Genomic DNA, 24840 nt, shown 5'->3' with positions numbered 1-24840 from the left:
TAAATACCAAATCCATGTAAGTCCATAATTTCAATTCTCACTCAGCTTGCTGACTTTTTAGTCTAGCACTCCACCAATGACCACCACTCTCTTTTGCAACGTTATATGTTTCTGTGTCTTCAGATTTTCCTATTACCCGTTTGGCTGCTCTTTGGGGCTTATTTTACAGCATTATTTTTATCTACCAATGATCAAATATTAAGATTTCTTCAAGTCCCAGTTTGGGCTTTCTTCTCAATCTAACCTTCTACTCAGGCAATATTTTCCACGCCCAATGACTTCATTTGCCTTCATTTTGCTGCTGTATTCCAGCTGTATATATTCAGCTGCTTATTAAATATACTCATTTGTCTCTATCCAAAGTACCTTGGACTCAACCTCTTAAAAAGCTCTAATAATCTTTCCCCTACCCAAATTCTTCTTTGATGTTTTATGTAACATTGAGTAGTACAGTCCTCCATGAATTTTGGTAAGCATAAAACCAGAGTCATGGTTGCCTCTTCTCATTGTCTACATTCAATTCCTAAGAACACTGAGGAGATTTCACTTCTGAGTTAACTCTCAGTATTTATTTTTCTCCATTTCCACTCTCATTCTTCTACATGATCTCATCTGATCTACTAAATTAGTCATCTTTTGCTTCTTCCAAATAATTCACCACCTTGGTGACCTTTATCATTTTCTAGCAGTTTTTTGGGGGTGGTCACACCTAGTGGTACCTAGGGGCAATTCTCAGCACACATAATATGAGGACTTGAACCCAAGCTTCCAGTATGTAGTCCTTTGTTATTTTCTAACTTAATTTTAGGATGGATGTGGTTTAACATCAATGGCACAGAAATATATGGGGGTATATCCTTTTCTGAGTTTTGTCCAATGGTACCATCTTGTGTGCAATTTCACAATCAGGAAATTGAGACTGCAATAGTACATTCACTTTTTATAAGCATTATGTCTGCGTATTTAATTCTACGGAATTTTATTCCACCTATATACTGTATATCATCATCAGTCAAGATACAGAATGGATCCATCATAAAGATACCTCATGTTACTCTTAAGAGACCAGAGTTTCATTTCACTTTTATTTTCATCTCACTCAATAATTTCTTCTTCTACTTTCTAGACTTTGGATAATGGCATTGGTGTCCATGTTTCTCCTTGACTCTGAGATTCTAGAAGGAAGTTTTCTCAACACAACTTGCCTCTTGCATCAGTATTTATTTAATTTAATTGTATTTTTATTTGGGGGCGGAGGACAGCAGGCAGGCTGCAGTCAGGGATTATTTCTGGCCCTGAACTCAGAGGTCACTCCTGGTGGGGGTTGGGGATTGCACTTGGGTCAACCAGGTGAATGGCAAGCACATTACATGCTGTACTATCTCTCCAGTCTTTTGTCTCAGTTCTTATATTTCTACATGGAGGTAATATATTCTGTTAGTGTACTGTTCTTAAGGTTGTAAGTGCAAGAGTTTAATGTTTCTCCTTACTTTCCTATATTACTGAATTGGACAAGTGTTACTCTTATGCGTTCCAAATAATCCCAAGGGAATATTTTTCCAAGGTGTAAATAAAAGGAAAGGAGGTCAGCAGCATACTAAGATATGTCATTAAAATCAGGCTTTATAAAAAAAATTGTTCCCTGGCTATTAGATTTTGTGTTCTGATTTTTTAAATGGATTTACTTAGAATTTGAGTGAGGAAGAGAACTGTTAGTTATTGGCTACCCTAATAACAGATTCTAACTCTTAGGGTTATACTTTTGCTTAAAATACTATTATTTTACTTTCCATTTTTTTTGTATTTCAGTAATTTTTATGAGTTAAATAACATTTCAGGTGAAGGTATTTTTTCCCTCAAAGCTCTTTTTTATGAATGAAATCCTTTAGTACCTATTGCAGTATATTATTTTTTAAAAATTATTACTATCTTATCTATACACTACATACAACAATTATTTCATAATTAAATTTTAATTTACTTAAGAGCAAATAAGGTTTATATCCTAATTTTATACGTCAACCCCCCACTAAATATAATTATTTATATATGATAAGTAATAATATCTTATGTGATGATTATGCTTGATTTTGGCTCAGTGAATAGTCTTTGGTTTATTTTAATTGATATGACTTAGTGACTAGAAGGTTTCAAAGGGGCAGAGTAGTGGTCAAAGACGGAAATGGCTAATATGGACTATACCCTGCGATGTGTATCAGTGCATGCCTGGATAAATCTGGAGGTGGCAGAGCTTAATTCAATCTTGCACGATGCTTTCATCATGGCAAATACTCCCTCATTTTCCTTTATAAAAAAGCATATGGAACTCATGGTCTTATAGGTAGAAAGGCTAAGAGAAATGCAAGCAGAGGGAGGCAATGTTACTTGCTGCAGTAGCCGGGTCTGCAGTATTTTTATTCTCTGAAACAGTCAGGAGATTGAAAAAAAAAATAGCCACTACTACTTCAGGAATAAAATGAGGAGGAAGGGTCCCGAAAATGGTATCTGAGCAATGAAAGACAGTGAATATTTTAGAGATCACTGAATTTAATTTATTCAACCTAAATGCATAAAAGTACAGGTGGGGACATTATTTATGCAGGTATATGCAAATCACTTTATAAAATAGGCAAAGCCCTTCTGCTTTTTAAAAGTTGCCAAGGTGGTTCCTGATATTTTAAAAGCTCTGCACCTTTAATGTAATTTCCTAAGAGTTGGAATCCCTCTGTTGGAGTCACAGTCATTGTCAGAGTTAAGTTTATTTTTTTCCTTCTCCTCTGGGACATTCACAGGGCTCTCATAACCATCACAAAAAGAGTGGTTTCCACAGAGATGTGACTGGAAAAATCCCTTGGAAATTGCTGAGGAGCAAGTCACAATGTTCAAAGCAGAGAACATAGGCTTTGAAAACATGAACCCATCTGACCTCCTGAATTTAGTACAGTGAATTCCTGAGCTCTGAAACATGGGGCCCGGCTGTGCATGCCATATTGGTGCTATAAGACTGGCAGTAGGTTGGCTGTGGCATGGTCTATTTCAAACTCCTTCACAGTGCCCAGTGTTGCATGTTCCCAGATGACATTTGGTTGGCAGAAGCTGGGCCTCCAAAGCTGGCAGTCTGGAATGCAGCCCACTGTGTTTTGACAAACACATAATTGACCATCTGATCACCAGCCTACGTTCTGCACTCAGGTCATCGGAGGGGAACCTGGGCTTTCAGTGGGTCCCTACTACACGTCTGGTTCATCTTCTCAACCCCCCCCCCCCTTTTTTTAACCAGAAATCATTATGGAGAAGACTTAAAACAACCCCGCACATTTACTTCCATTTGCAAAAAAGAACATGGTACACGAAACATAAGCTGTTGAAAATTTCCTTTAAATTGTCCTGGCAGCCCAAAGTGAACAAGAGAAAAGCACACTTATGGTGAACTCTAATTCAGAATGAAGAAATGAATACACTGAATTGTTTCAACATCCGGCTGTGCCTAAGTTGTAGTGCAGCTGAATGGATTGGAAGTTCTCCTTAGAAAATGACAGCACTGAAAAAATGATGAGAAATTGGGGCAATGATTGACTTTAGGGCAACATTACTAAAAATCGATTGCATTTTCAGGTGAAAGAAGAGAAACGGAAGACTGTGAATATCTCTCTATGTGCCTGCCATATTCCTAAGTCTACTAGGGGAGAAGACAGTCTTGTTTAGAGAGCCAGCAGGCAAACTCTCAGAGTGAGGTCGGGTTAAAATGAAGGTGTAAAATGAAGCTTCCATAAAGATGGATTTTGGTCTGAAATTTGACCCTGGACACACCATTCTTTCTCCTAGAAGGCAAGGATTATGCACTGATCCAAGATATGTTGGCAATATGCAAATGTCAGTCTCTGTCAACACAACCAAATAGCCTTTCCTTTCCACCTGCACCCCTCAGAGTTTAGGCCCTTTAATTTTCTTTTCTTTCTCTCTCTTATTTTTTTTTTTGCTTTTTGGGTCACACTGAGCGAAGCTCAGGGGATACTCCTGGCTTATGCACTCAGGAATTACTCTTGGCAGTACTCGGGGGACCATATGGGATGCTGGGAATTGAACCCGCTTTGGCCGTGTGCAAGGCAAACACCCTATCAGCTGTGCTATCACTCCGGCCCCAAATAATTTTAACTTTTAGAACCAGCTTGGACACCGTTTCCACACTCAGGTGGGCATTCCTTTTTTCCTTCCCCTTGATGCATCTTTGATATGCTTCCTTTCTGGTACCAGTCAAATACTGTAGACTGTATTGACTTATTTCCCCTACCACACAGTGAGATTTAACAATAGGGACAGAATCCCAGAATGAAGTATAGTGCCTAATGTTCCATAAATGCTTGTTGACTGAAAACTGAATCAAGAACTGAGCACGATAACTAATGAGACATATCGATAGGCAGCATGAGCTTCTATAATCATAGTTGACAAGAGTATGCTGGAAAACAAATGAAAGCAGAAGATCCCTAGCACAAAGGCATTTTTTGATGGGTAATCACTGGCACTGGTGGTTGGCTGAGGGGGAGAGAGGTGGATGATATGATTTTAAAAAGTGGGTGAATTTTGTTTATTTCAACAGATTGTTACTGAGGCAGTGACTTTCCAACCTGTCAACATGTATCTTCCAATAATGAAAGGTAAAATTCTGAGAATGCATCTGGGTCAAAATTGCTTAAAGGTCTGGTTTGTAAGAATCTGTTTTATCAAATTGATTCTGTTTTGCCCTACTCAAGGCAGAATGGCAGATTATGGAAGGTTCCTATGATTCTGCTAAAAAGTAAGGAAACATGGGGCCAGAGCAATAGTACAGTGGGTAGGGCATTTGTCTTGCACGCGGTTGACTCAGGTTCAATCTCCGGCATCCCACATGGTCCCCCAAGCACCACCAGGAGTAATTCCTGAGTTCAGAGCCAGGAGTAACCCCTGAGTGTGACCCCCCAAAAAATCCAAAAAAAAAAAAAAAGGAACAGAAAATTGTTGCAGTCAATCCAGATTTGACTGGAAATAAATTCAGTGCCACGGAGAGAAGATTCAACAGGTCAAACTCTGACTTTTCAGAGGGCCATCAAAGAAGCTCCAGGAAACAGAGTAGTAGGGTGATACTATTCTCATCTGTACCCACGAAACATCTCTTTCCCTTTGATGGATGCTGTGGTCCCACCCTTGGAAGCATCAGTTGTATCTGAGTGGCATTAGAGAACAGCAGAATTCTCCTGGGCCGAGTCACCCATGAAATAAAGACAGTTTGGGATTTGGAACAATTAACACAAACATGAAGCCTAGGCCAACGGTGGATCAGGTCAGTGCGTATATAAATGGTTCTCATCCCCTTGCAGGTCATTTTCCCAGTTTTATCTGTGGTTAAAAACTAGGGTCTCTCTTGAAGCTGCCTGACTAATGATTGAATAGAATCAGTTTTGCATTTTGCTATGAGCCAGAGACAGCCCTTTAGTTATGCTCTGCTTTATTTTTCCTCAAAGGTCTCCCCTTTGATTTCTAATCCATGACACAAGCCTCCTGTCCCTGGTGATGCCTGTGTCTGAAGCTCGCCCTCCACTGCCGACGTCATACTAGCTGAGCTGTGCGGGCAGGAGTGCACTGTGCTGACTCATCCCTGGTGATGTGAGGATTAATGCCTTGTCTGACACAGAGCTATTATGTGAACTGTTTTTACACAAAAGAGCTGTAACAAAAATGATTTCCCAGCCAGAGGACTGAAAAATATGCAGTGCTAGGTAACTGAGGTAGGGCTGTGGATGGAGCTAGAGAGTGGTAACCAAAAGCATGCACCTTCACATTCTCCAAAGCATTGACAGACCCACTCTATCAACACCGTGAATAAGGAATAACAAGAGTTGTCAGGGGCAGGGAGGACCCACCCCTGCTGTATAAATGCATTACACACAGCACCAGTCTTTAGGGAGTTTAATCAATCTCCTTTCTCTGTCAAATAACTGTCACTTTAGACTTTAGCCTTAGCTTTCTTCAGAGAATTCTGCTCCCCTAAATATATTTGCAACCAGTTTCCAGACAGGCTAGTGGAAACCAGGCAAACAAAAGAGCCATGGGGGCCCCCTTCTGTGCAAATGATTTTGCTACCAGAAAGTACCTGAGAATGAGAAGGCAGCGGTGGAGTAAGATGGAGGACTGTGGATAAAGGATGGTGCTCACCCGTGAGTGAAACAGTTGGAAGGACCCTGATGTTTTATTTTTATTTCATCACAGGAGGTCCCTGCCACTACCTGCAGCATCTCTCGAGGGCATCTCATGTAATGATTTTGATTCTTTGGGTTCACTGCCCCAGAACTTCTTGTAAGCAGCTCCAGGTAATATTGATCCAAATTCATTCTCACTGTGTCTTGGTTTGGGTTTTACATAATGAATGTTCTCTATTTTTATCTGAAATCAATTTATTTTTCCAAATGATTTCCCATCTTTACTAAAAAAATACGGTTAACGTCTAAAAACCTCTTTGTACATGACAACTGTAATCCTGGGTTACTTGTGTGTGTGTGTGTGTGTGTGTGTGTGTGTGTGCGTGTGTATGTGTGGGTGTGTGTTTTTTCCCTGCATTTTACAATTTCACACACAAAATTAGCCTAAAAAGCTGAATTCTCATACTTTAGTGTTGCACTTGCACTTCGTAGGAAAAGGATATTAGAAACACTGTCAATATATAAAAGCTCTGATAAAGTAGCTAAAATTAGCAATGAGTGGACTTTGGGATGGGTGTAAAACTGAAGAATAAATAATCACACATTGATTGACAGTGGAGCAAAAGCCCAACTGTTGCTGGTGTCTGGCTGAAGAATGTAGGCTGTAGTTAAGAAGAGCAGTGACTTTGCAAATAGCAGCTGTGGTCACGTAAAAGGCAGTCTTTATATAAGGCCTGTGGATAAAGCCACCGATCTTTTCAACCCTCTTAGGAACAGCAACGGACAGCAACTATTACTAGTACCAAGAGCACTGACTCCAAACAAACACGACAAAGTGAATATATATGAAGAAGAGCCGAGAACCACAACAAAACTGACTAGACAACGCAACAAGCACAATTAAATTTCCCAAGTCCATCAGTTCCTTTTAAAAATATAAAGGGAAAATTTTTACTCACGTAAAATGAAGGGCCAGGCCAGGACTGATAGATCGAGGAACTGCAAATCAAAAACAGGAAATTAAAAATAAACCCAGTTGTAGTGTGAGAAGCAGAAAACGCAAATCAAGGTAGAGATGGGGCTGACTGCTCTAAAAGAACAAACAGTGGTAGACTCCTGTTACCTGTGATCTAGCACACAGGAGACTCAACCTCATCCAAACATCTCAAAGATACGCCCTCTGCTCTGAAACTTCCCAACATGGAGTGCCAACCTCTTGCTTTCTGAGCTGAATGATGTATTTTCGATACATAGTGATTGGCCACAGTCATCAACTTAATTAATAAAAATTAATAAAAATTTAAAACATTTCCTTCAACCATGATCCATACTTCACTGGCTTAGTTTCCTTATGGGTAGGACCTTCCAATCTCTCATAGATGTGTTGTGCACTGACAATTGGTAAAGAGCTTTACTATATGGTGCCCATGAAATTTCAGCTAGTTGTGGTGAATCAGAACCAAACTGATGAACTTTGTTTTTCTGTCTTTGTTTTGGGTCTCCCAAAGAATGTTCAGGGACCCAGGGGCCAGTCACACCTCTCAAACTGGTTGGCTGGCTCAATGACTGCACTCAGTGATGCAGTGATACAGGCCTGGTGGTACTGAGGGTCATCAAGGCCACAACCTTTGCAGATATAGGGTGTCTGCAGTGCCCTATCTTGCCAGAAATTGAACTCAGGTATATGTGAATGCTAGGTTATAGTCACTGATCCCATTGTTGGCTCTTTCAGGGTAAATTTAGTATGTCTAATGCTCAGAGGATTCTCTAGACAAATTTAATATCTCTATGCATTTTTAATTTTTAGCTTTGTTACTAACTTCAATTGATGCTGGTTGAGGACTAGACTTTGCCTTGTCTAAGTCGCCAAGGAATGTTCCCTCTGACAAAGTGATTTTAAATGATAGCATCTGTCCCCCCAAACACACTTCAAATAGTGAAAATTTCATGAACTGACCTTAGCCATTTCTTATCCTATGTTTCAAAACTAATAGTTCTCCTTTGCCATCTTCAATTAACAAGAAAAATAAGGTATAGGTCTGGTCTATATGCCATTATCTTGATAGCTTTTAAAGAAGGCAAAATGGAAGGAACAAGAGCCACAAGAAATTAATAAGCCGAACAATGGGATTAAAAACAAAGCAAACGGCCCCACCCCCACAATATGAAAAATTATCAAGAAATAATATATGGTGATTGAATTCTTGTCTCTGACACTATTATTTTAACCACTTCACGTAAGGCCTCCAAAAATATGCAAAACCAAGTGTACTAAAAGAGATAAAGTAGAATGATCTGACTAAATAACTTGGCGCCAAATAAGGATAAAGCAGTAAGCTGACAATTAAAAAGAATTCACTTCTTGGAAATTTTCTGGACAAATGCATGAACACAGAAGTTCTATGAAAAAAAAAATTCCCCTTTTGGTCCAAAGTGAAATTCTGTTCTGCACCAGAAAGAGGGAAGGATGGTGTTCCTTTTCCCGAACAGAAAGAGTTAAGATGAAAATCTGCAGCTTAGATCATAATGTATGCTAACACAAGAGAGGTTGGGGGTCTCTAATGCTTTTAAATTGCTTTCTAAAATTGATGAGTTTAATGAAAATTTTAAGCAACATAATTAGATTATGTATGATTCATTGAAAGCATATACAAACTTGAAATATATGTAAAGTATTTCTTAAAATATATGTATATGTGCATATAAATATATATAAACACATTTACACACTGATTAGTCTTCAAACTTTTGAAGTTTCAAATTTGCTACTTTCCTATCTCTTCTGTAAGACAGAATCCTAAAACATTAAATTGGTACATTTTGTTATTTATTTTTGGATTTGGGGCCACACCTGGCAGGACTCAGGGCTTACTCCTGGCTCTGCACTCAGGGATAACTCCTGGTGGTCTTGGGGCATTATATGGGGTATAAGAGATTGAACCCTGGTTGGCTGTGTGCAAAGCAAGTACCCTAATCTCTATATTATTGCTTTGTGTCCTGAACTGGTGCAGCTTTTAAATTTCCCTCCCTCCGTCCCTCCCTTCCTTCTTTCCCTCCCTCTCTCTTTCCTTCCTTCCTTCCTTCCTTCCTTCCTTCCTTCCTTCCTTCCTTCCTTCCTTCCTCCTTCCCTCCCTCCCTCCCTCCCTTTATTCCCTTCCTTCCCTAGGTTTTTTTTTTGTAAGCTTGTTTTCTTTTCCTACCTTTAAGGAAAAGAAGAAAAATATAGGTAATGATTTTCTATGAAATATTCTCACTTTTCTTTTGCATATTATAAATCCAATAATTCTCAATAATATGCTCTGATTTACTTAAACTATATTTAGTATTTATGTTCATATAGCTAAGCATGTAACTTTCCTCTTCAAATTTCAAGGATCATTTATTCATAAAAGTTAATCAAAGCTAAATTTTTGATGTGATCAAAGAGCAATGTAAATTGTACACACACTGACTAATATATCCAAGGCCTCGAATAAAAATCTCTCTTTTTTGGGAAATCAATGACACTCAAGACTGTCAATAACACAAATCCTAGATAGACAGAAAATGTATCCTAGGGTGTATGCCACAATTTAAGACATATTTAAACCATATTAAATTGAATAATTTGTGGGATATAATTGCTGTTTTGGAGCTGGAGAGAATACAGTGTTTAAGGCCTCTCCTTGAACATGGTCAACAAGGGTCTGACTGCCAGCACCACATATAGTCTCCTGAGCCAGGAGTCACTCTTGAACACAGAACCCAGAGTAAACTCTGAGCACTTCTGGGTGTGGCAAATCCCCCCTCAAATGTTGTTTTTATGTATAAGCTAAAGACAAAACTACACGGGGTCTGGTGCCGCCGGCAGGTCAATCTGTACATGTGAGGGGAGTGTATCAGCAGCTGCTGGTGCCTTCAGATTTCCAGATATCCCCAAATTGCTGCTGTGTCTTTGGCCAGACCCCAAAAACTTGGGGCAAAGTTTACCAAGAAAGTAAGCGGACAAAAGTTAGGTATGTGGGAGACACACCCACAAACCACCTCGGGCTCAGCTATATAATTGGAGGCATGGCCTCTCTGGTTCCAGATTGAACTGCTTAACGGCCATGATCCCAGAGACTCAGAAACAAATCTCGAAACCCAAAGGCTTTAGGCAGAAATGCGTCTGATCCCTGCAGTAGGTTAGCAGCACCGGGCCACCCCAGGTGGAAAAAGGTTTCGTGCCGTGGCCTGTTTCCTCTGGCTACCGGGTGGTCGTCATCCTCCAGAGGCCACCGGACAGTCTTGTTTGGGCCCACAGTGATGAAATACGTGGATGGGGGTGGAGCTGGCCCTTTCCTCCCCATCCCAATGAGACCCTGAGTGGACGACCACAAAAGGCCTCTCTGGCTCCTGATCAAGTTGCTTAACAGCCATGATCCCAGAGACTCAGAAACAAATCTCAAAACCCAGCAGCTTTTGGCAGAAATGTGTCCAGACTCTGCAGTAGGTTATTATCGCCGGGTCACCCCAGGGGGGAAAGGGTGCTGTCCTTCCACCTGCTCCCCCTTGGCAGCTCGGTGGCCACCATCCGCCAGAGGCCATTGGACAGTCTGCTTTGGGCCCACAGTGGGGCATCACGGGATGGGGGTGGAATCGGCCCTTTCCTCCCCACCCCGACGAGACCCCGAGTCACCACTCACGAATGGCCTCTCTGGCTCCTGATCAAGCTGCTTAATGGCCATAATTCCAGAGACTCAGAAACAAATCTCAGAACCCAGTGACTCTTAGCAGATATGCATCCGGACCCACAGTAGGTTACTGTCACTTGGCCACCCCAGGGGGGAAAGGGTGTTGTCCCTCCGCCTGCTCCCCCTATGCGTCTTGGTGGCCGCCATCCTCCAGAGGCCATTGGACAGTCAGGTTTGGGCCCTCAGTGATGAGACACATGGGGCCTCACGGGATGGGGGTGGAGCTGGCCCTTTCTTCCCCATCCCAATGAGACCCCGAGTCACTGCCCATGAATGGCCTTTCTGGCTCCTGATCAAGCTGCTTAACGGCCATGATCCCTGAGACTCAGGAACAAATCTCGGAACCCAACAGGTTTTGGCAGAAATCCCTCCAGATATAAGTGTCAAAGTTTCAGAACTACTACTGCATGGGTACTATTGCAGTCACGCTACATCATATGTTATTTATAACCAGCAATAGAAAACAAATTGTCTACTGTTGCCTTTTCAGCAGATCTGAGTGTTGGGGTAAAATCCCAAATAATAAGCTTTGAAACTGTTTTCTCACGGTGATTCAATAAATAAAATTATAAAAAATGAAAAAAAGAGACAAAAGTACAGGGGTTTGAGGGATAGTACAGGGGTTAAGGTGCTTGCCTAGCATGCCATCAACCCTGATTCAGTCTCCCGCGCCATATATAGTTCTCTGAGCATCACCAGGAATGACCTTTGAGCATCTAGCCCCTGACCGCTGCTGAAGCTCAGAATCTTCTCTCCCCAGAAATAAAACAAAAATAATTATCCCACACTTAATGTTAAAGTTTATAATCTGGTTTCTGGGCACTAGTATAATTCATAAATATCTACCACTTGACTGAATTACAATCTGCTTTGCAATTTTGCAAATGAGTATTAACCTATGTAGATTATTTTGTTCATTTAAAAATGCCATTGATATGTGCCCTTTCTGCCTGTGATATACACCGTATGAGTCTACAAATCATTTGCATCTGAGATGCAAAGAACTATTTATAATATCTTTGAATAAGATTAAAAATTATTTGCACTAGGTATGTATTTTCAAATACCTAGCAAAGAATATTTTTATATATTTATATGTATAACTTTAAGGTGCACATAAAACAGGTGATGGAGGGAGATGAGGCAAAAGTAGAGAGGAAGAAAAAGTCTAATTTATGGTCAAGAGTAATCTTTGTTTTGTGATTTCTAAGTGGAGTTAAAGGTATTATTAATTGTAACTTAAAGATAAGCTGATTCTAACTTCAATTTACATAATGCTCTAAGAAAACAGAGTCCCAGAATTTGAGATGCTATGAAAAAATCTGTCTCCCTAAAAATATTTGATATTTTTAACCAAGTAGGAAGCTCACAGACTTTGTGAAGGCCATCTATAATAGCAGGTTATAACTCTTGGTCTAGGTGGAGAGAAGAGAAAACACTCTTTCAGTCCCCCTGCTCATGACCTCCTAGAAGTTCTAACAAATTGCTGTATATCAAAGACGAGAGTAAATAAAACATACAAGAAATAGTGGGCAAATTTGAGCGGCTAAAGACACAAGGACTCCTTTCTTCTAGGGAAACACTTTTTATTGTTCTGTTAGAACTTATTGATAACAAGCAGTATAAAATAAATTTTTGAGGTCCTGTATGGGGGAGGCTTACTGGGTTGTGGGGAAAATGGAAGACAATGGTGGAGGGAAGGTGTAATGGTGGTGGGGTTGGTGTTGCAACAATGAATGCCTGTAACAAATCATCATGGACAACTATGTAAGCCATATAAAGTGTAAGGGGAAATTTACATATGTAGACCTAATCTATTCCATGTAAACTCCAAAATATATTAACACAGAATTGCTTTAGAAGTTTAATGACAGGTGAGGTATGAGTATTAACATAACAAGACCCAAGTATGAAATAAAATTTAACGTAATATATTTTAGATTCCAGAATTGAAAATGCATATATGTAAATAAGAATGGGCATTTTATTACAGTGTTTTACATGATTTTAATTTTCTTATTTACATAGGTCAAATTCATATGGTAACACTAATTGGCTCTTATTGATTTATTTTCTGATGATCCTATTTGCCAGTTCTTAAAGTTTTGTTGCAATAAGTAATATAAAGTAAATTTGTTATGTACCTAAGAGGGCAGGTTGGGATTGGGAGGGAAACTGGGGGTATTGGTGAAGGGAAGGTCACAACGGTGATGTTGGAATGCTACATACTTGAAACAACTATAAAATGAACAACTGTAAATCACAGTGTTTTTTAATAAAAATTAATTTAGAAAACTAAAAAAATAAAGTCTGCACAAACTCTAGCCTTCTCAGTTCTTTATAGTTTTTGTTGTTGTTTATTTTTTTTTGTGTGTGTGTGCCACACCTGGCAATGCTCAAGATTACTCCTGGCAGTGCTCAGTGAACTATATAGGATGCTCAGGGATCAAACCTGGGTTGGCCACATGCAAGGCAAGCGCCATAACCTCTCTACTATATCTCTCTGCCACTCCCCCACTTTTTTTCAAGTCCACAGATGGTCAGAGAGCTAGTACAACTGGTAAGTTACTTGCACCTCAGATGATATGCAGAGGAGTGATCACCAGGAGTGATCCCTGAGTTCAGATTCAGGGATAAACCCTGAGCACTGTTGGGTGTAGCCTCAAACCCCCCTGGCCCCCACTCCCAACACACACACACACACACACACACACACACAGACACAGTACCACACACAAAATGTCCACAGGACCCTAGGAAGAGTGAGCTAGAGCAATGGATGTAGATATAGTAACAATCATTACTATTCACTTAGTATCTTATGAGGTTTCAGGATTCTTACGAAGTACACATTCAAATTTGAATAGGAGTGAACTCAGCAATGCGGAGCAGTGTAATAGGAGCACACAACGCCACGGCATAAGGAATAGGCCTGCTTGCCTTTTGGAGGGTCAACTGTTCTTGTGGTTAATTTAAACTCTTATTTGTATTTATCTGAAAAGTATTACTTGAAGTTCAAGAAGAAAACATAATGTCGTAGAACGTCAAGTTCAGTGAAAGAAGTGCATAGTAAGGACTGGAATGCAGAATGCATACACATTTTAGGGTGAAATCTGATACGTCATGGAAATGGCTTTATGACAGCCTGTTTCATGTGTTTCATGCAACATCCCAAACTCCTGAGTACTGGACCATTCATTCTAATATAAGGATCATTTACAAGGAAAAGTTTGAATAACAGCATTAACAGTGTCTCATTTAATCCTGACTACAAGAGTCGAAATGATGTTACTTCCAATTTACTAGAGAAAGAGTAAAAAGGGAGATTAAAGGTATTAGGAAACTTACCCCAAATCTTACAGCTGCTGGGATCTGAGTAAATCTTCCCCATTCCAAAGTCTACATATTTTGAACCACTAAATTATACTCCCTCTAGGTGTTTCCCATTTTATGTTTCCCCTTGAAATCTGGGCTCATTCAGGATTTTGTAGGCTAGTTTAAACTCCTTTGGAGGAAACAGGTTTGGCTTGATTTACATTCTAAATATTTCATAGTGGTAAGGAAAAGCTATTATTATACCCATTTTATGGTGTAAAAGCTGAGCCGCTTGCCAGCTGAGGTATCTGGCTGGGTTAAAATTGGAATGTGGTTCATTAATTTCTAATTCTTCTTAACTAACTCCAAACCCAGGCAATGGTAGTGTCTAAGGGTATTTTTCCCCCCTGCACATGGGAATCATACTGACTGATAAAGAGTGAGATAAACTTTAGTAAAAGAAAATGATAGTGCAATAAAAAGGAAAGCAAGTAATCACAACTCACTCACAAAAATTGGTTACTTTCAGCATTGCGAATAGAAAAGGGAGAGCTTATTCATCACAAATGAATCAGAAAATTAGAATGTGTCATAGCATTGATGACAGAGCTAAGGAATTCAGATGAACCGAAGTTCATCACTTATCCTACTAGCGGAAGAGGGTAAGAGGCCTGACCAAGGACAAAGATAACTGTAGCCATGGCTTTAATCTTTCCAATGTTTTTTCCTTTGATGCTCTCTTTAATAGTTGGGTGAGTTTATATCTTTTTTCTTCTTCTATAGATAGAGATAGCATTTTAAACTTCCCTTTAATGTTTTAGAAGTATTGTGTTAATTAATTCTTATGTGGGAGTCATTTCAAATAGGAGGATGAAGATTTTTACCTTATTGATTTTCCTAATACCTTTCTGGCTCCCAGTATTTTCAAAGAATGAGGCACTATTGGATTTTTAGATTCATATGTCTCTCAGAATAAGTGCCAGCTTCGTAGGTTCCTGTCAATTGATATTCCATCTTCACTCTGGATACACGATTTCCTTTATCTGACAGATTCAAGAAATTTTATGCTAGATTTAATGACATTTTATGCACTCTGAATTTGGAGGTTTTTAATTCTCTATTTTCGATCTGGCAAAGATTTACAAGTTAAACTCAGATGGAAGGGTTATTCAGATGTGCATACAGAGCATCTACAATCTCCTGAAGACAATTTCTTCAGGTATTTTAATTACTTTTGGTCAGCATGAAAAAAGACTGAATAATGCCATAAATGGTCATTTGTACATTGAGGACTGAATATTTAAACCATTTTTAAGGTCTATTTTGAGAATAAGGAAATCAGAGTTGATGCCTTATTTTTTTCTAAGGTGCTAGAACAACAGATTTGAAGTCTATCTGAAATAGATTAGATGTGGAAATGATTATCAATAAAAAGAAAGAATTATAAAAAAAACTAAAGTTAAGCAATTAGGTCTAGGACTGTTTCGGAGCCCAAGAAATCACTGATATAACTCGATACTTCTCCTTCTCCTGCCCCACAATGCACCCCATCTTTTTCTTTTTTACAAGCCCTCCTGATCCTTCTGATTTTTATAGGAATAGAACCTGAGAGATCAGAAAGAAATCAAAGGAGAATACTGGGAGATGAGTTTCAGGGCAAAAACAGAAGTGTCAGGGATTAAAATTTAAAATATATTTAGCATAGTTTCTCTTCTTTATTCTTTTTGCTGTTTTGGGACCCCAGTTGGTGGTGGTCTGGGCTTACTTTTGGCTTTGCATTAAGGGATCACTCCAGACATGCTCAGGGCACCATATGTGGTACAGGGGACTGAGCCCCAGTTGGCCATCTACAAGGCAAGTGCCCTTCCCACAGTACTATGGCTCTGGTCCCTATTTAGCGTGAATTCTTATAGCCAATTTTCTTCCTAAAATAGATCCAGCTCTATGGCATGATAACAGTCAATAGCTCTGTAAATAAGATCCCAAATGACCTTTCCCCTCTATATCTTAAAATTCCTAAAGGTGTAGCTTTATGGACTCAAAATGATTTATGTGCTAGGCCTGTCGACAAGAGTAACTTAATATCTTTAATAGGGGTTTGAACGGAAAAGATCTGGCATTGTTATCATGTGGTCCAATCAATTTGACACTTTGTCATATTGCAACTCCTAGTCCACTATTAACACCATTTGGTACAAAAAGGTGCTGCCTATTAGATGGCAACCTCGTCCCAAGCCTCCTTAGTGTCTAAACACAGAAAGTAACATGTTAGTGGTACAGAGGGTTTTGGAATAAATATGGGCACAGCAGGAGATAGAAACATCCAGATCAGTGTGAACAGAAGGCTGTCTTTACTCATTTTTTTTCTTTTAATACAAAGGAAAAAACCATGACACAAAATTTACATCAAAAGATACATATTCAGCAGGTACTTGTGTAAGATGGTGCATTATATGATAAAACAAGATTATGCAGACACTGTATATGCTTTAAAGATTGGTAAAGCGTGTTACAAAATATAGATCGGAAAATGTTACTTTTGTCCTTGCAACTATTTGCTTAAGAGCATCCAAGATCTTTCACAATCTGGCTCCAATCCACTTCTCTAGTTTTTTTTCTCTCCCCCTCATCCATGCTTCCTTATATAACAGGAGAGGCCATTCGCTCCTCCTCAAAAATGCCCGGGACATCTTTGTCTTAGTCTTTGCTAACAGTTCACACTCGAATATCCCAAGCTAACATAGTGTCCTAAACACAGCCTGACTCTCTAACATTTGTTGAATAAATGCTGTCTGTCTATTTTAGGAGACAAAGATGATAGGAAAAAAAAAACTTGTTAAACCAGTAAATAAATAGCACCAGAGAGAGGTCAAGGAAAAGTTAATTTTAGTGCATTTTAGGAGTGGGGGCAAGATGAGCTTTAAGATTAGGAAAACTGATGCTCTTTATTCTTGGGTCTAGCCAATGCTATGAGTCAGTTACTGTTTTTAGGAACAAGCTTCAACCTCAAGGTTAAATGAACACAAATGCTCTGTCCATCAGCATACAATGATAGAAAAAAATAGTGGCTATTTCCACATTGGAACAGCAAAACTAAAACATGGAGTGACTTCATCAGAAGCATCATATATGATGGAACACTTTGAAAGGGTCCCCTTTGCCACTCTTATACATAAAGAACTAGAAAAGCAAATATATATTTTTAAAGGCTGACATTGCATAGGAAAGAAAGAACTGAGGTATATATCTTCATAGTTTTCTGCCTCTAAGAAGAGTTGTTATAAAGGGATAATTACCGGGGCTTTTGTCCTAGGGCAAAATGCTATTAAACTGTCCAATGAAGAACTAAAGTTAAAATTTACAGATGAATATCCTAAATATAGAAGTGGTAAATAATCGAAGAGACTATAAAGAGCAGTTACAAAATTTCTATCATCATGGCTATTTAAAAATAGGAAAGATTCTCATCTATTTTGAATGTAATAAATGCATCTCTGCCTTCAGTCAGAAAAGTGGATTCAATAACTTTTCTCATCTTGTTTAGGCTTACTTAACTACAGATTTCTGTACCATAGTGATCCTTAAAATTTTACATAATTACAACACAATAGACTAATATACTTTGTGGTTTTAAGGGTATTAAGAATACAGAAAATATGTAAGTTACTAAACTTAAAATAGTATATGCATAGAGCTTACTTCTTGATTCAATTTGCCAAGTGTGTGTGACACAAATAGAATTGAGAAAAATACTTGAATTTTTATTTTTAACAATAGCTTTAACAATTATTAGAATAAAACATTCTAACAGTTCACTCCTTTATGTCTAAGAAATTTAGTTGAATATTTCATAAACATGTTACAGATATACATACAGACTCATAACCAATTTAACACAAATGTAAAACAGTGCAGAAATTAATATAAGAACTCACTATTCTTATTCCCAAGATCATCTTCGAAGATATCAGGAGAACCTGTAAACAAACCTTTTAAATGGCCAAAATGGATCCCATATGATTAAGAATGAAAATATATAGTAAGAGACTCAGGGTGAAGCTTCAGGAGGATGGCATGTTATTGGCTTTCTTGTCTATTTACCTTGCAGCTTTGGAGCTTAGCAGAAGTGTTCATTACATACAGCATCCAGGGTTAGATAAACAGTTCCAATGACCTTGCCTGAACCAAATTCATTTAAAACAGTTTGCCACATTTCTTAAATAGAAGATGAGCCCATTCTATCTATGGCTCAGATTTGGACTGGATGACTAAACTATTGCCCAACTCTTATAAGCAAAGAACTAACATGTACCAATCAACAGACGGCCCATAGCAGAAGCATCAGGAAGGTCAAAATACACATACAAAAGAAATTGGCAATACATTATACAAGAAAGCTATTTCTAAAGATGGACTTCAGCTACTAAAGTCTCTGAGTGTTCTTCAACCTTTGTTAGGAAAAAAAATCAGTTCTAATGTAACTTGGAAAGATTCAGTAAAAAAAAAAACAAATGATAGGGAGAAATACAGTGTTATTTTGAAACCACTGTTTTTCATTTAAAAGTATATGAAAGAGATAAATAATGTCCATTTCTTTGTAGCTGATTTGTTATAGGACATTGATCTACATTTTACTGATGATTTCCTGAGATGGGTTATTATTGCGATAAGGAGTTGGGAGGATACAGTTTTGAGACCTTTCCAAAGAAACATTTTGCTATCACTCCAGCAAAGAGTCAGCATTAAGCTAACTTTGACAAACTAACTAGAATAATGGTTAGATATGTACTCATTGCTTATGCTCTTTGAAATGTCAAGAATGAACTTAAAGTGAAAGGTGTTAAGGTAACCAGCAACTTGAATTTTGAAAAGCTGTGACACAGAGAGCTGCTAACGCAGGTCATTAGAATTCATAAAACTAATTTTCTGCCTCCCTCCCTCTGTCCCTTCTTATTTCCACTGCACATTTTTACCATCAGGTTGTTGAAGAAAAAAGGAACAAATGTAACAGGGGCTGCCTCTTTGGAGACACTTGTCAGCCCTCCATTCTCTTTCACTTCAACGTGCTCTCAGTTAGCAGAACAAATACTAACTTAATTGCTTTGATGTTATTTTCTTTCAGCAGAATTTGGCTTTTCCTTTATTGTCTTTACAAGACAGAAACTCAGGTTTGTCCAGATAATCAGAAAGGGATTTGATGATCATATATTATGTGTGGTGGTGGAGGAGACTCTTCGATCCTATCAAATTTTCCAGCTTTACTACTAATAGTTCACCTAGTTCCTGCCTCAAGTTTAACTGCAAACACACACACACACACACACACACACACACACACACACACACACACACAGAGAGTTAATATTTGGGGACTTCCTGACTTTCTAGCCATACATTCTATGAGGTATTTTTCCTTCTAATGTCAGAGTAATTTACACAGAAATGTAAGAAAACACATATAGCTTGCACTAAAACTTTGCTAACAATTTTAATAAATTTTTTTTCTGCCTTATCTCCACTTGTTCCTGGCCCTTTGCTATCATTTCATTTAGGGACTCAAGGAAACTTTACTCACAATTTTTCTGCTATTAAACTGAAAAGAAAAGACAAAGTAAAAAAAAAAAAGAAGAGAAAACTCAGCCTGTGAAGTTCTTATATAAATCCTGAATTTTTGCCTAATAATGATTCAGGAATTGGAGATGCTTCTGTCAGCTCTTTAACCTCCCATTTCATGAAAAGATTAGACCATAAACAACCTAGTGGGAATCCTTCAGGCCAAACTATGTCTGAGCTGATCTCAGTGGGCAGGGAACCGTGGCAGTATATGAAATACAATTATCAAAATAGAAAAGATTCACCCATACATTTAGGGAGAAATTACGTTGTTTCTAAAACGAGAAAATAAGGCACATTAACGGAAGCTGAGAAAAGATGTGATTTAAAAAAATCTAGCTAGATAAATTTCAGAAAGTGCCATTTGTCACGGCTTTCTTCAAACATGATTCATTTTTACTGACTGTGACCTACACCAAATACCCGTAGGGAAGTCCATTGGTCTTTGATCAACAAAGTAGGTACTGAACTAAAACATTCCTTTCTTCTCTTCAAAGGAATCAATGTGTTTCCCAGAGTATGAGGGTTCATGGCTCTTTTAATTTTATACATCTATACATGCATGGTTCCCCTGGACCATTTAGTCCTGAGGAAGTGACCCACCTACAACTCCACAGAGCTAATTAACTCCACACTGAGCATTTTCCCCCTCATTTCACACATCCACTCTATGCTTTAAATGACCCAGCAGTAGCAGGATGAAGCTTGTTTTCTTCTCAGTGAGCAGAGCATGGTGGTAGGAGAGCTGGAAATATACCTACTCTAAGTCAAAACAGTTGTGTTACCCTAAAATATCACCAAATAATATTTTATTAAAGAAATACTTGAAAAACGCTTGAATGACATCATGTCATGTCATTCATCCCTCTTATTGAAGATTCTGTTTTAAATAACAACTAATACTGGTTAAATAAATACAAAGTTCGGGATGCTTGCTACATCCAGAATTTTTTTTTCAAAATCACACTTTCTTGGAAAAAATTCAAAATCCATACCTCCCTTCCCTATCTTGTGGGGATTTAAGAGGAGAGCCAGAGAGTAGAATGCCACAACTCATCCTATTTTTTTTTGTTTTTCCTATTGCAAGAAATAGGCTCATCATGTTTTTCCAGATTTATTTTTGCCAAAGTGAATGACTTGAAAACTCTAAGATGATCACTGTTTTCTAACTTTTCAAAAAATGAAAAAAAGTGAACATGATGATGGTGGGTGATTTATGGAATCAGCTTGTCAACGTGATGAAACTGAAAAGGCTTTTATAGAAAGTGTCCATATGCTAAAGTAAAAAAATCTTTAACATAATGTATATGCTGTAGAGTGTTTTTTGTTGTGGCAAAAAAAAAAACCCTGAATATCATTAATTTAGACAGGAAGTGTAAGGTTCTGCTGAAAATCTCTACTGATAAATCATACAAACACATCCTGGCCAGACAAATGGAGCCAGACTAGTTCTCGTTCTTTTAGAAGCAATCAAAAGAGCCATCAGATTTAAGTCTGTCATCTCTGGTATATGATAAGAAAAATTCTGGGTAATTTCCCTCAGTTACACTAGTATATGTTTTCAACGTTTAAAGATTTATACATAAATGGACAAGAAAATGATCTTTCCTGAATGTCCCATCTTTGGCAAACTATCACATCTCTCTTTCTCAAATATGTGTTTGGCAAACTGGCTCATTTTGACCAAGCCTGAGACAGAGCATGAAGGTCTTGTGTGAACTTTCAATCTCTCTTTTCTTTGCAAAGTGAAACATGTCCAAGAATTCTATGTGCAATGGACAGACAGTATAATAATTTCTTTAGTTTTGCTTCCTATTGGTCTTTTTCATACTTATATTCATATTTGAAGTGTATTAAATCTCATGCTTTAAATCCTAGGGAATCAAAGACTTCAGGAAAGTGCTAAAATATATTCACCCCAGTCCCTAAGCTTCTACTAGATATAGTCTGGTATAACAAATCCAAGTAAGGCACAGTTTGTTTTTATTTATACTTGCCAGAAATTTTATATTTGACAAATAGCCTATATTCATGCTCCCAGTCTTTGAGTGGAACTGCACGATTTGGTCATCAGGCAATAGAGCTGTGATTTGAAAGATTCTTCCCCCTCTGACATTTTCGGGCTTACTGATGTTTAGACTCTCAAAGACTTAATAATGATCTGTGGGGTATAATCCCAGTCTACCTCTCTGACCTCATTTCCATCATTTTTTTTTTTTTTGTGCAGAATTGGTCAAACTGGCAATAGAATATACCCACTTTGGACAGAGAGTGTGAACAAAAATAGAAGTGTGAATCGAGACTAAAAGGAATAAATCAATTAAAAATTAGTGACTTTATGCCCTTGTTAAAATTCAACCTTCTCACTGGCATGAGGACTGCTTCTATAACTGAGCCTAAAATGTTTTGAACTTTCTGAGTAGCTTTTAGATAAAGAACATGCAAAAGCACTGCCCAGATGGAAGCATGTATTCTTTAATTCATTTAACAGATGAACAGATTTTTTTCTCAGTCTAATATTAATTACTTTGCTAATTAGACTCCACTTCTGCTCTCAAGAATGTTCCACTCTAATGTACATTTTGGAGATTTTCTCCATTACACCGATGGCTTATTAGCTCTCCTAGGTAAGGTATCATAAACATAACCTTTCTTGTTCCTTATTTGTTCTTGTCAATTGACCTGTGAGATCTAGTAATTCTTCATGAATACTCTGACACTCTGGGCCCTAATCATAATATCAGCTAATTCTTATTCACATATGACCCCAACTCCATTTTCTTTCTCAAACATCCTGGAAAATAGTATACAAAGTCTTCATGGAAATATTTATGTGTTTGAAATGGATCCACAATTTATTTCAAATGCCATTTTTTTCTTTCTCTTTTTTAAAGAAATGGGGCTCAGCCCCTAGGAAGCATTCTGTTGAATCTCTGAGCAGCTAAACATCTCCTCTAGTCTGCCAAGCCCCATTTCCTCTAACTCTGGAGACTTAGACCCAGTGGAATGAGTTCCATCTTCCCCCACGCGAACTTGGAGAGTGTTAATGGCTGATGCAAGTCTGAAAGAACTTAAGCAATACTTTGGTTTTACTTTATTAACATTCAAGATATAAACAGGTAAACTACACGCTATAGTCAAATTACTAGTAAATGGTCTCCCAGATATAGCATTTATTTATTCTCTGGGCTAGAACATTTCTGCAACCAATAGAGAACCATAATCTTATTCAAGTAATTTCAATCTCTGAGAGAAGTTAATGGAGCACATGTCCCTGGTTTCTATTCTCCTTTTAAGAGGGTGCATCTCCACTATATTTTAATTTTTTCTCAGCCTAGCTTTCTTAATATTAGTGAACATGATAGAAAACAATACTAACTTCTTTAACTTGTTAAGCATTTTTTTCCTCCCATGCCTTACAACTAGAAGGAATTTAAATGTATGCATACAACAGCAAATGTTCTTGTTTTCTTTTCATATACTTCTTTGTTATATAATCATTGGCATGGAACTATAAATACTACTGTTCTTCCTTGATGTTAATACTCTTATTATCTTGAATAACCAATGGTGAACAAATACATACATGACGCCAGTCAACTCATTTTTAAAAAAGGCATGTTTCATCTTTCTAAATGGTGGGGAAAGAATGAATGAGTGAATTTGATATGGCATTTATCTATTTATATCGTGAATGTTAATAAACCCAAACGAAATTATTGACTATGTTCTTTTCAGCCTTACACCAGCCATTAATACTCCTCAAAGTGGGTAGAACTAATGGTTCTGGGTTTTGGCCCCCAGAGTCAGGGGCTTGGCAGAGGCTTGAAGAGGATGTAAACTGAGAGACAGGAGATATTAGCTCACTGGATAAGTAGGAGAGATTTGCTTGAAATGAAGGCCATACATTGTTTTTTGTAGAACAAATTATGTTGAAGAGGTCACCTGGAGGTGCTTAGAGAGAGGAATATCAAAACCAAATATAAAAGCCTCTGAGGGGACTGAAGTCCAGGAAAATGACTACTTTTCCCATGTTCCAAGTTTCTTTCTTTCCTAATTTGCATTCTCATTCCACCACTCTATACTCTTTCCTTCTCCAGATTTTAGGTCCTTGTGCATCTTTATCATTCTGTAAAGGATCTATTTTGGAACCATTTTTAGGAACAGTGAAACCAAAGGAAAAAATACATTTAGAGAGAGTTTGAGACACATTTATATCAACGTGAAAATACAACCTATACTTGATTGGGGAAGAACCAGGAAACAGACTTTTGAGATTTAAAAAATTGATGGTATGTCTGATCATATTAATCTCAGCAATTTTACTTTTGCAGGAAAAAGCTCTAAGAAAAACATAAGTAGGGGAATTAAAGTGAGGGGATGTATATGGAATTTTAGTTACAAGGGGGAAAATGTTTTTTTAGGGTTGACTATTGAAATCGCTCCCATTTTTTTAATCTTACAAATAAATAACATCAAGAGGAAAGATTTAGAAATCCTCATGAGATTTAGAGGACATGTAAATTCTTGATATTATATTCATCCTAGCACTCAAGCAGCTAAAGGATAACTAGAGCATGGTCTCTCACAGTGAATAACATAGTTGGCTATTTTGACAAATGGAGGCAGTGCGCTCCTGCTGAATATGACAGACAGTGAACCAACTTTATCTGCAAGAATTGGGTATGAGCTGTATGATGGCATCACAAGGTATCTGTATGCTCTAAGTAAGAACCAAGAATTGAAGAAATTCCAATACAAAGCTGGTGGAAATACTTTTAGTCACTGAGTGAAAGAGTGTTGCTGGAACATCTATTGTACCTAATAACAGAAAGAAGCAAAAGGTAAAAACACATAAAATAAGAGTAAATCTCCAAAGAAGAATATAACAGAATAAAGAAAGAGTCTTAAAATAGGAATGATAAGTAAGCACACTTTTGGAATTTGAGACATAAAATGAAGACACTTGCCTCTTGTCAATTCTGTTGCCCCCATGGGATGTTCCTATTCTTTTTCGTTTTACA

The 24840-nt window shown here is 38.0% G+C and overlaps 1 protein-coding gene across 7 annotated transcripts in view; it reads right to left on the bottom strand.

The window, feature by feature from the left end:
* The window catches only part of ZBTB20 (zinc finger and BTB domain containing 20), a 903174-nt gene that overhangs the window by 171049 nt on the left and 707285 nt on the right, over positions 1 to 24840 (bottom strand). For all 7 annotated transcript variants that reach the window (XM_056109442.1, XM_056109441.1, XM_056109447.1 and 4 more), the window contains one exon: positions 7136 to 7175. The gene's annotated coding sequence lies outside the window, so the exon portion shown is untranslated. The remainder of the gene's footprint in view (positions 1 to 7135; positions 7176 to 24840) is intronic.

Source organism: Sorex fumeus, unplaced genomic scaffold, assembly GCF_029834395.1.
Source record: "Sorex fumeus unplaced genomic scaffold, SorFum_2.1 ptg000265l, whole genome shotgun sequence".
In the NCBI taxonomy this organism is placed as follows: domain Eukaryota; kingdom Metazoa; phylum Chordata; class Mammalia; order Eulipotyphla; family Soricidae; genus Sorex; species Sorex fumeus.
This window is presented reverse-complemented; position numbering and strand designations above follow the sequence as displayed.